At 47.4% G+C, this 10,263-nt stretch overlaps 1 long non-coding RNA gene across 1 annotated transcript; it reads right to left on the bottom strand.

The window, feature by feature from the left end:
- Positions 1 to 512: 512 nt before the first annotated feature.
- LOC127804598 (uncharacterized) lies at positions 513 to 9,920 on the bottom strand. The gene is made up of 3 exons (XR_008023688.1): positions 9,752 to 9,920; positions 9,473 to 9,557; positions 513 to 596 (listed from the first exon to the last, which is right to left on the bottom strand). It is a non-coding gene; the product is annotated as an uncharacterized LOC127804598 (long non-coding RNA).
- Between the last annotated feature and the right edge of the window lie 343 nt (positions 9,921 to 10,263).

The raw sequence follows: 10,263 nt of genomic DNA on the forward strand, positions 1-10,263 counted from the left end.
TTGATGTAACGACCCGCTCCCACTTACGAGCGCCACTGGTAAATAATCGACCAGATTACTCATCTATCAAACCACAACTGAAGGGTTGGACTATGTTTCAAGAGAAACGCCCTAGGTGGGAACTAGGCTTCGTCCTTCCCTTCGCTCCACTCAGGAATCGATCCCAACTCAATCAAGAAAACACAGCGGACTGAGACCCGAAACCCGAGTGAGCTTCACCTCTCTTCAGCTCGCCCCATAGCAAGCCAGAGGTGACCCAGGCACAAGCTAGCATACAAACACTTCGCTGAGTATTGGGGATTTATGAGAACGTACCTTGCTGAACTTGACTCGGTCCGAAACTTGGCTTTACCGACTATGCCACATTCAACAAGCAATCTCACAATCATCTATCACACTATGATGATTACACAATTAAATACATTTAAGCTCAATGACATAGACATTTACTCACAAAGGAATACATACACCACGCTCCCTGGCTACATACAAGCAATATAAAAAAAAAAAAAAAAAAAAACATAACTCAGGCAACACAGCTAGTTGCCACAACAGCCTCCCGGCGCCATCCCTGCTTGCATCCGGACTTGCATCATCTACACATGAGGTAAAACCTCATGAGTCATAAAGACTCAGTAAGGGTGCAATGCATGTAAATATGAGTATAATCGTGTTTATGTATGCCAAATGCATGCAAATGAGGCTAGGCCCGCTTATCCTCACAACCCACTAGGGTTTGAGGCATCAACCTATCAGCCCCTACCACACTAATCCTCCATATGGCCATAGGTCCACTAGGTCTTGCATCACACAAGATATAACCACTACATGCCAATGCAACATAAAAACATTATCAAACACATTTACTAACTTGCAAGGCCACCTCCACATGGGGCCATCCCTTACCTGGCTCGAAGCCTCATCTCTGCCTCGGCCCGAATTCTAGCCCGAACCTCTAGTTCCTCTAGGATCACCGCCTCCCCGGTCAAACCTAGATGCAAAACACACAAAACCCCAACTCCATTAACATCCGGCATTTAACCAATGCCCTCAACTACATCGCACATCGCCAAATCATCCATCAACAAGATTTCAAATAACCCCAACACAGGGTTTAATCCAATAATTAGTTATTCTATATTAACTCGCTTAATGTAAATAATTTGGGAAGAAATATTAATTTACCTCGGACAATTCGGAAACGAATTTCAGAAACGACCACGCCGACGTTGCCTCCCGAGCTGCCGCTCGCGCCCAAAATTCCATCTTTTTGAGCTTTCGACAAGCTCTTCAAGCCCTAAACTAATTTCCAGAACTTTCCCTCATTTTTCTGGAATTTTCAGCTATTTTTCCCAATTTTCCAGAATTTATTTTCCTTTTATTTTATTTTATTTTTTCTCATTATTTTCTTTCTTCCCCGCGCGCTACAGTCCTTCTTCTTCTTCACTGTGCGCGCGCAGGGCTGCCGCGCATGGCCGCTGCCCACCGCCGCCTGGCCCGCCGGCCGTCGCCGCCGATCGTGCTGCTGCTGCCGGCTCCACATCCGCCGCCGTCGGCCGCCATCACCGCGGCCAGCTTCATCGCGCGCCACCAGCTGCACACGGCCAGCCTCCTCTGTAACCAGCGGCCATTGTTGGCCGCTGAACCTTCATTCGGCCATCCTCGACGCCTCCGCACGCCATGCACGACCTCGACCGCTTCCTCCCGCGAGCCTCCACCCAATCGCGGCCTTTCTCGGCCGCCATTGAAGCTGCTTCAGGTCGTGGTTGCTTCAGCCGCGTCGGCCATGGTTGCCGCCCTCAAGCTCTCTCTCTCTCTCTCTCTCTCGGCAATGCTCTCTCACACTCTCGTGATCTCACTCCCTCGCAACTCCTCTGCATCTCCCTTTCTCATCCTGCTCCTCTCGGCCATTTCAAATGCCAGAGATGTTAACATAGGAAGCTTCCTTGAAGCTTCCTCTCGTACGGGAGATACATACATATATATATTTATACTAATTACACAATAGCCCCTCAATTTCCTAATTATTTCACTTGGGATCTACTAATTACACTTAAGACCTTCAATAATATCATTTGGGCCCTCCAATACCTAAATTAATTACTCTCAATCCACTTAAATTCTCAAATTAATAATCGACTTTTCTCGATAAAGCCGATTTCGTCCCTGCGCCTGCACGGGACCTTTATTCGACCTGAAACGCTTAAGGGTTGCTTTACTCAGAAAACCGAACCACCCCTAGGGTCCCCTCAGCTTCCAGGAGGTCCCCTCCGATTATTCGGTATTGGCACCCACTCGGGCTCACACAGAATTTATTCCGAAAATTACCCCCCAGTCGGAACGCTTCCAGCGTCACTATTCTCATCTCGAGACGCTCATCAATTTCTTGCCCTTTTTCCTGGACATCCAAGTCCCGAGGCACTCCCAGCCGCCAATTCGGCAAATTTATTAATTAATTGCTCGAAATTGACTTTTGGCCTTCCTGAACCACCCGAGGTCCTGCCAAATTAATAAAAATCTATTTATTTTCAATACCATGTAATGTCGGGTATTACATTCCACCCTCCTTAAAGAATTTCGTCCTCGAAATTCACCTTGCCTTAATCTCCTGCCCAAGATAGTCACGTTCTCTGGCTACTCTCCGGATCTCCTACTTGAGAATCTCGTAGCCGAACCATTTTTCAGTCTTCACCTTGGGTTATTCCCACCTCAAGGTTTCACTTAGGCATTTGGTCCTCCACCTCTCGAGGACGTTCACCAACCGATTATTGCTTTGGCCTCCCGCCAAACGGCACCACTGGTCGCTGGTCATGCTTACTGTAACGACATTCATCTCCAGATGAATTTTCTCTGCCTCGAAGCATCAATTCGCAGGTTTACTTCCCATTTCCCCTTTTTGCATCACCCGAAACGATTCTCACAAACATTGCATTACTGACCAGTCTATCACGATTTTACGCCGATCACACAGGGCAACGTTTTCTACTGCCAATCACACATGGCCACGATTTTTACGCTGGTCCAACCAGCAACGTTTTAGCACTGAACATCACCACAATGTCTCTTTTAGTGCCCACAAGACACTTTGACACTCCTTCCATCATGGCACACTGCCATTAATCACACGCACGCTAAGATTGAGTCGATCTTCATGGCAACCTCTCATTACCGATCAACTAACCCTGCCAACTTCGACCATTTTATACATGGTTTTCTACTTTGACCAGCCGACCCTCATTTATCGATACGATTACGCAAAATCGATATACCTAACACCATGTCAGGTAACTACACATTTCAACCATACGTGCATTACCCGAGTCCAACTCGAGCTTGGCGATGCACGCACCATTACAATCTCACCTCGAGCTTAACCATGCTCGGGCCCCAACCTTCTCCCAACTAGGAGCTCTTCGCATAAGCACACAGAGGTACTTAGGCCTTCTTACTAGCCGATATCACTTGCTAGTAGGGGTTTCATACCCCAAACAAGGAACTCTTCACTGAGCAACCTCCTCTTCAATTCCTCATCCCATTTCAACTTTTACGATCATGTCCCATGTTAAGCCTTACCTTGGCTATTAAACCCTACCGTGAGTCAAGGGTCCTACCATTGTTCTTAAGGTCGTGGGACCACTAATCAGCCCTCGTCATCACCTACGGTGCGTGGCACAAGTGTTTGGCTTATTACCATCTGCACATTCACTTATTGCATCGCACCCGTAGGATGATTCGTGCCTATGGTCCGCACCACAACAACTAACATGGTAACACCCCCACTCTTGTAGCGGTCTTCTAGCCAAATTTACTCGCCCAGCTTCAATCTCATTGGGACTTTTTTTTTTTTTTTTTTTTTTTTAAATTTCACATTTCTCAACAAAGCCTTTTTCTCTTGAGGCACGAAAGTTTCAGCCATCCTACATCAGGTTCATTCTCAACCCGCAATAGACACCTGATTTAAACCATGCATAATGGTTCTCTTTGTTCCTTCTCGGCAAGGACAATCACCATAACAGCAACGAATTTCTCTCCACAGTCATTTCTTCTCAAATTTCACAGGCACCAGCCTTTATGGCCATTCACACTTGGCTTCAAGGCCTTACCATGCAAAATGGTTATCTTTGACCTTCCTGACATCTTTTCCCTGGCAGTGACGATGACACCACCACGTCATCTCAAAGACTCGCTGCGCCTTGAATTTCACTGGTCATCGCAACCAGCACAACCCCACTCTTAAGCCTCCTTCCTCATCACTTTGCTATGCTTATAGCAGCTAGCTAACTCCCTGAGAGACTCTGGCTTCTCTCGGACTTCTTATAACTTTTGCTTCAATCAGCTCACACCTCAGTGAGTGACCACATTGGCTCTAATGCCATCATCATCAGCTAAAACAACCTCTTGCCATAGCTTACGCCACATCCGGCCGTAACCGCGACTCAGGAGCCACCTACGCCACTGACTGACTACTCTTTCGACGCCCCACGACCCTGGCCAACCGCTGCATTGCTGCTGCCGCTACCACCGGTCGGCGTCTTCGATCGCCATCGGCTACCCCTAACCGATCACCAATCGGCTCCACCGGCTGATTTCCTTTCACAATCCTTAACCTTTAGCCACGAGGTTAACCTTTCATCAATTGTCCACACATCACGGTATCTCTAGCAGCATAGCACTCACAGCTACCAGGTGATTTCATCACCTAAACACCATTCCTGGGAACCAATCTCGTCCCAAATTTTTTTTTTTTTTTCGAGCTCTCTTCACCCATTGATGACATCTTAAATTTGCCATCTACTTTCAGTTGACCAACTCAATTAGCGCTAGCCGGGTCGCCCGGCTCACAACCAACACAACCTTCCTTCAGGCACTATTTGCAATCATCGACTACCACTTCAATAGAAACTCTAGCTATTGAAAATCACCCATGTCACTCTTGTGGAACTCACACTTCCACTCTATGACGTAGGACTCACCTTCCTACTCAGGTACTTGCCATCACGATGGCTCTCTCCAGGTGGTCCATTCTGATAGAGTTATAGCGCCTTATGAAGTTTATCCCGTGTTGTTACCCTATGTTTAGCCTCTCTTGGGAGAACATCTCAAGTTCTACCTTGACCACATTTCAGCACTACCCTCTATAACTCCCGCTACGGAGTAGCACTCCTTCAAACGGCATAACTTTGCCTTGACCAACCATCTTTTATCACGTTGGATCTCTTTCTCAAAATTCGCCTGGTCTAACCACCAGGACCCGCTGAATCTTTTTGTACACGGTTAATTAATAAGGCTTTACATCACAGTCCTCGAGCCTCACGCTCCTATCATTGCCATCAAGTGCTATCACCTGGCAACTAATCCCGTGTCATCAACCGGAAATCCATCCAGTGCTACATGAGGATACTTCCTCATTTTTGCATCGACACATCTGGACTGACTTTAGACTGTGCAATCACGAGCCTTCATGGATTTCAAACCGTGCCTTATCCACTTGTTTAGCCTGTCACAGCTCACCTCACAGATTTGAGATCCCCTTACTCGAAGCCTTCTTGCGCTTCAATATTCCCTCTTCACGGTTGGTTTCCAATTCGTAAGTCTCGCCTTCCATGGCACTTACGTAACATCCTGGAGTCATTTACCGACTCCACCAATTAACCCATCTTCTTGCATCACCGCAAGGTTACACCGGGTCCATCATCTCAATTTATTCGATCAAATTCAACCACAACTGCGATAGCATCCTTTAGCAATGAATATCGCCACACATCTTGTTTCCACACTACAAGATATCACTCAATCAATTCACAAACCTTCTTACTGCCAAGACAACAAAGGTCTTACCAAGAATTTCAACCCTCACGGAAATTTAGGTTTGGCCCAGGCATAACCTACAGCATACCCCAGGTCTTCGGCGTCTAACCGTCTCCACCGTAGACAGGTTACTCCACATAGAGGGCTGCAGTCCCTCTCGTGAACTAACCGTCTATATCCAGTGGTCCTTAACATTAGACCCGTCAACGATAGGTATCAACCGTAGCGTTATTCCCACGCTAGACCCATTTCTTTTTCCCGGGTTTCTTTCTCAAGCATCTCGAAGTGCTACAACACCCAAACATTCGTCAAACCACTTCGACACCACTTATTGTAATAAAGGGCTTAACCCTTGACTCGGGTGCAATGCCCTAACCACATTTCACAAATCTTTAGCCCCTGACCATCTGCATAATCACTGTGTTGCCATGTGCTTTAGGCGAGCCAACACCTGGTCACCATCATCGTGTCACTCCCATACACTGGCCCAACACTGGTTCCCCATCGTGTTGCCCTGTGCTTCAGAGAGTCAACACCCAATCATTATTACCGTGTTGCTCCCTTACACTGGTCCAACAACAGTTTCCAACAGCATGGCTCAGGTCCCACTCTGATCTGTTTCGCACCCCGTAAATGTGACTTTCAGCCTTCCAGTCACACCTCTGATATCAAACCCGGCATGACTACCTCGCCACGCTCGTAGCCACTATCCTTACCAGGCTTCATACTCGACAACAAATCTATCGGATCATTACCGCGTTCCACGTTTTCTCCTTAGGACTACTCTAAATATCCTATCCTTTACAGGAGATTCTTGGTCTCGCCTGACCAAATTTCCTAGGGTGCTGCTCCAAATCTTCAGCATTTGGCCGTCACTTGCAGTTCACTAAATTTGCTCAGGCCCATGGGCCACTTGCCCTCAACGCGAGCCAACTCATTAGTCCTCTGCCACACGGTCCATAGCATCAAATCCGTCACATCACGCCTTGCACCCTTAGCATCAAGGCTACTTAAAGCCTTCCCGAGCTACGATGGTTCCACCACCATCTTACCAAGCCATATTACTTGATTATCCTTACCTTGATAACCTCAAGCTCATACCATGAGCCTCGCTCCTCCAGACTCTGCATCTCTTACCTCTTAAGAGACTCTCAAACTACAACCAACATGCTGAGCCTATCTCAAGCTCCGGTACCCATAACCATCGAGCACCTACCATTACCCTCTAGGTAAATTGAGACCTCTCGTCTCTCCTTGCACACCCATAGTGCATTCAGTCATGACGCCCTGCTTAGCTTTCCAACAGGCCTCTCTCATGCTCCCATGACTTGGAATTTAAAATTCGGGGCCTTCACATTGCTCACCATGCCCCTGCCCACTCGACATCCGAAGTCGGCATTTTCATTGTGCGCATAGCCTATGGATGTCCTGTTGCCACAACTCATCACCCTAGGCCCACATACCCGTTCATACCCTTCATTGGGTGACCTCCTCGTCTCCCATCAAGGGTCTCGAGACCTTAGGCGTCATCACGACCCCAGGCATCATAATAATGAGGGTCTATTCACCTCTCATCTCCCAACCTTAGGCATCCCACCAGACCTCAAGCGTCATAACGAGAGTTTCGATTGGCCCCTCATCCATCAATTACATGAACGGTCACTTGGCCCTACATAACTAGGACTTCTGATCCACTGGCTCTCACGCGCATATCAACACATGACCAACTCTTTAATACCCAATCTGGATTCCCCTAGATTCTAGCTCGACTCACTTGGGACTTCCATCTTGTGCAAACACCCACTAGGGTCCACTTGCCACACGCCTATCATTCCTAAGGATAGACCTCGTCTCATCACGAAACCAAATAGGGTCCACTCATACCCTAGGCACATCCCCTCTAGGATCATCATAACGATACGATCACATCGCATCACATACATTTAGCATCCCGACTCTCCTCAGAGTCCTTCCGGATTTTGCTTACGTCATGCCTTCACTAGCCATGACATACTGATGCATTACACGCATACTCCCCACAAAGCCTTACTGTAAGCAACCTTATTCCCAGTAGTTCGTCACATTGCTTGATGTCGAATCTTTTCCTTGAGCCTCGAGCTAACACCCACTTTAGCTCATTTTATCTCAAGCGTACATGCCTTACTGCACTACTTCCAAGGGACAACTCTATTCCCTCGAACATGCTCAGCAAATCCCTGACATAGGGACACTCCACTAATCCCCTCTCGGACTAGCCATGCTTCAGCTTCGTATCCCCACACGAGCCTCAACACTTTAATCTCAAGGAGTTCCCATTGTTTAAACACTTCATATCCTCGAAATGCCACATTCGAGTTTTCTTGACACCAACACCCACACTCGGGTTTTCGGTTCCTCACTGCTCAACTCGTATACCTCTCACAGGTATATCTTCTCAATCCAGGGTACTTTCTCATCCCAAGAACAGGAATATCCAAACATGCCATTACAGGCCTCAATGACTTAACCAAATTCCTTAGGGTCCTCGATCCATATGTCCAACTTTCAAGGTTATCGGACCAACCTTACATTGAAATCTCAAAATTTCTAATCAATTGTTCTCGACCCCAACTCAGCAGTTACGACATTTCGACTTGCATTCACATCATGCCAGACAACCTCTATTCCAAAACTCCGTCAATTTCTCATATTAATCACTTAACCGACCACACTTAACACTTAAGCACGCTAGCCTTCCTCACTTATATAGCTAGCCATGCTCTGATACCAACTGTAACGACCCGCTCCCACTTACGAGCGCCACTGGTAAATAATAGACCAGATTACTCATCTATCAAACCACAACTGAAGGGTTGGACTATGTTTCAAGAGAAACGCCCTAGGTGGGAACTAGGCTTCGTCCTTCCCTTCGCTCCACTCAGGAATCGATCCCAACTCAATCAAGAAAACACAGCGGACTGAGACCCGAAACTCGAGTGAGCTTCACCTCTCTTCAGCTCGCCCCATAGCAAGCCAGAGGTGACCCAGGCACAAGCTAGCATACAAACACTTCGCTGAGTATTGGGGATTTATGAGAACGTACCTTGCTGAACTTGACTCAGTCCGAAACTTGGCTTTACCGACTATGCCACATTCAACAAGCAATCTCACAATCATCTATCACACTATGATGATTACACAATTAAATACATTTAAGCTCAATGACATAGACATTTACTCACAAAGGAATACATACACCACGCTCCCTGGCTACATACAAGCAATATAAAAAAAAAAAACATAACTCAGACAACACAGCTAGTTGCCACAATAGCCTCCCGGCGCCATCCCTGCTTGCATCCGGACTTGCATCATCTACAAATGAGGTAAAACCTCATGAGTCATAAAGACTCAGTAAGGGTGCAATGCATGTAAATATGAGTATAATCGTGTTTATGTATGCCAAATGCATGCAAATGAGGCTAGGCCCGCTTATCCTCACAACCCACTAGGGTTTGAGGCATCAACCTATCAGCCCCTACCACACTAGTCCTCCATATGGCCATAGGTCCACTAGGTCTTGCATCACACAAGATATAACCACTACATGCCAATGCAACATAAAAACATTATCAAACACATTTACTAACTTGCAAGGCCACCTCCACATGGGGCCATCCCTTACCTGGCTCGAAGCCTCATCTCTGCCTCGGCTCGAATTCCAGCCCGAACCTCTAGTTCCTCTAGGATCACCGCCTCCCCGGTCAAACCTAGATGCGAAACACACAAAACCCCAACTCCATTAACATCCGGCATTTAACCAATGCCCTCAACTACACCGCACATCGCCAAATCATCCATCAACAAGATTTCAAATAACCCCAACACAGGGTTTAATCCAATAATTAGTTATTCTACATTAACTCGCTTAATGTAAATAATTTGGGAAGAAATATTAATTTACCTCGGACAATTCGGAAACGAATTTCAGAAACGACCACGCCGACGTTGCCTCCCGAGCTGCCGCTCGCGCCCAAAATTCCATCTTTTTGAGCTTTCGACAAGCTCTTCAAGTCCCAAACTAATTTCCAGAACTTTCCCTCATTTTTCTAGAATTTTCAGCTATTTTTCCCAATTTTCCAGAATTTATTTTCCTTTTTTTTCTTTTTTTTTTCTCATTATTTTCTTTCTTCCCTGCGCGCTACAGTCCTTCTTCTTCTTCACTGTGCGCGCGCAGGGCTGCCGCGCATGGCCGCTTCCCACCGCCGCCTGGCCCGCCGGCCGTCGCCACCGATCGTGCTGCTGCTGCCGGCTCCACATCCGCCGCCGTCGGCCGCCATCACCGCGGCCAGCTTCATCGCGCACCACCAGCTGCACGCGGCCAGCCTCCTCTGTAACCAGCGGCCATTGTTGGCCGCTGAAGCTTCATTCGGCCATTCTCGACCCCTCCGCACGCCATGCACGACCTCGGCCGCT

Source organism: Diospyros lotus, chromosome 6 (assembly GCF_014633365.1).
Source record: "Diospyros lotus cultivar Yz01 chromosome 6, ASM1463336v1, whole genome shotgun sequence".
NCBI classification, from domain to species: Eukaryota; Viridiplantae; Streptophyta; class Magnoliopsida; order Ericales; family Ebenaceae; genus Diospyros; species Diospyros lotus.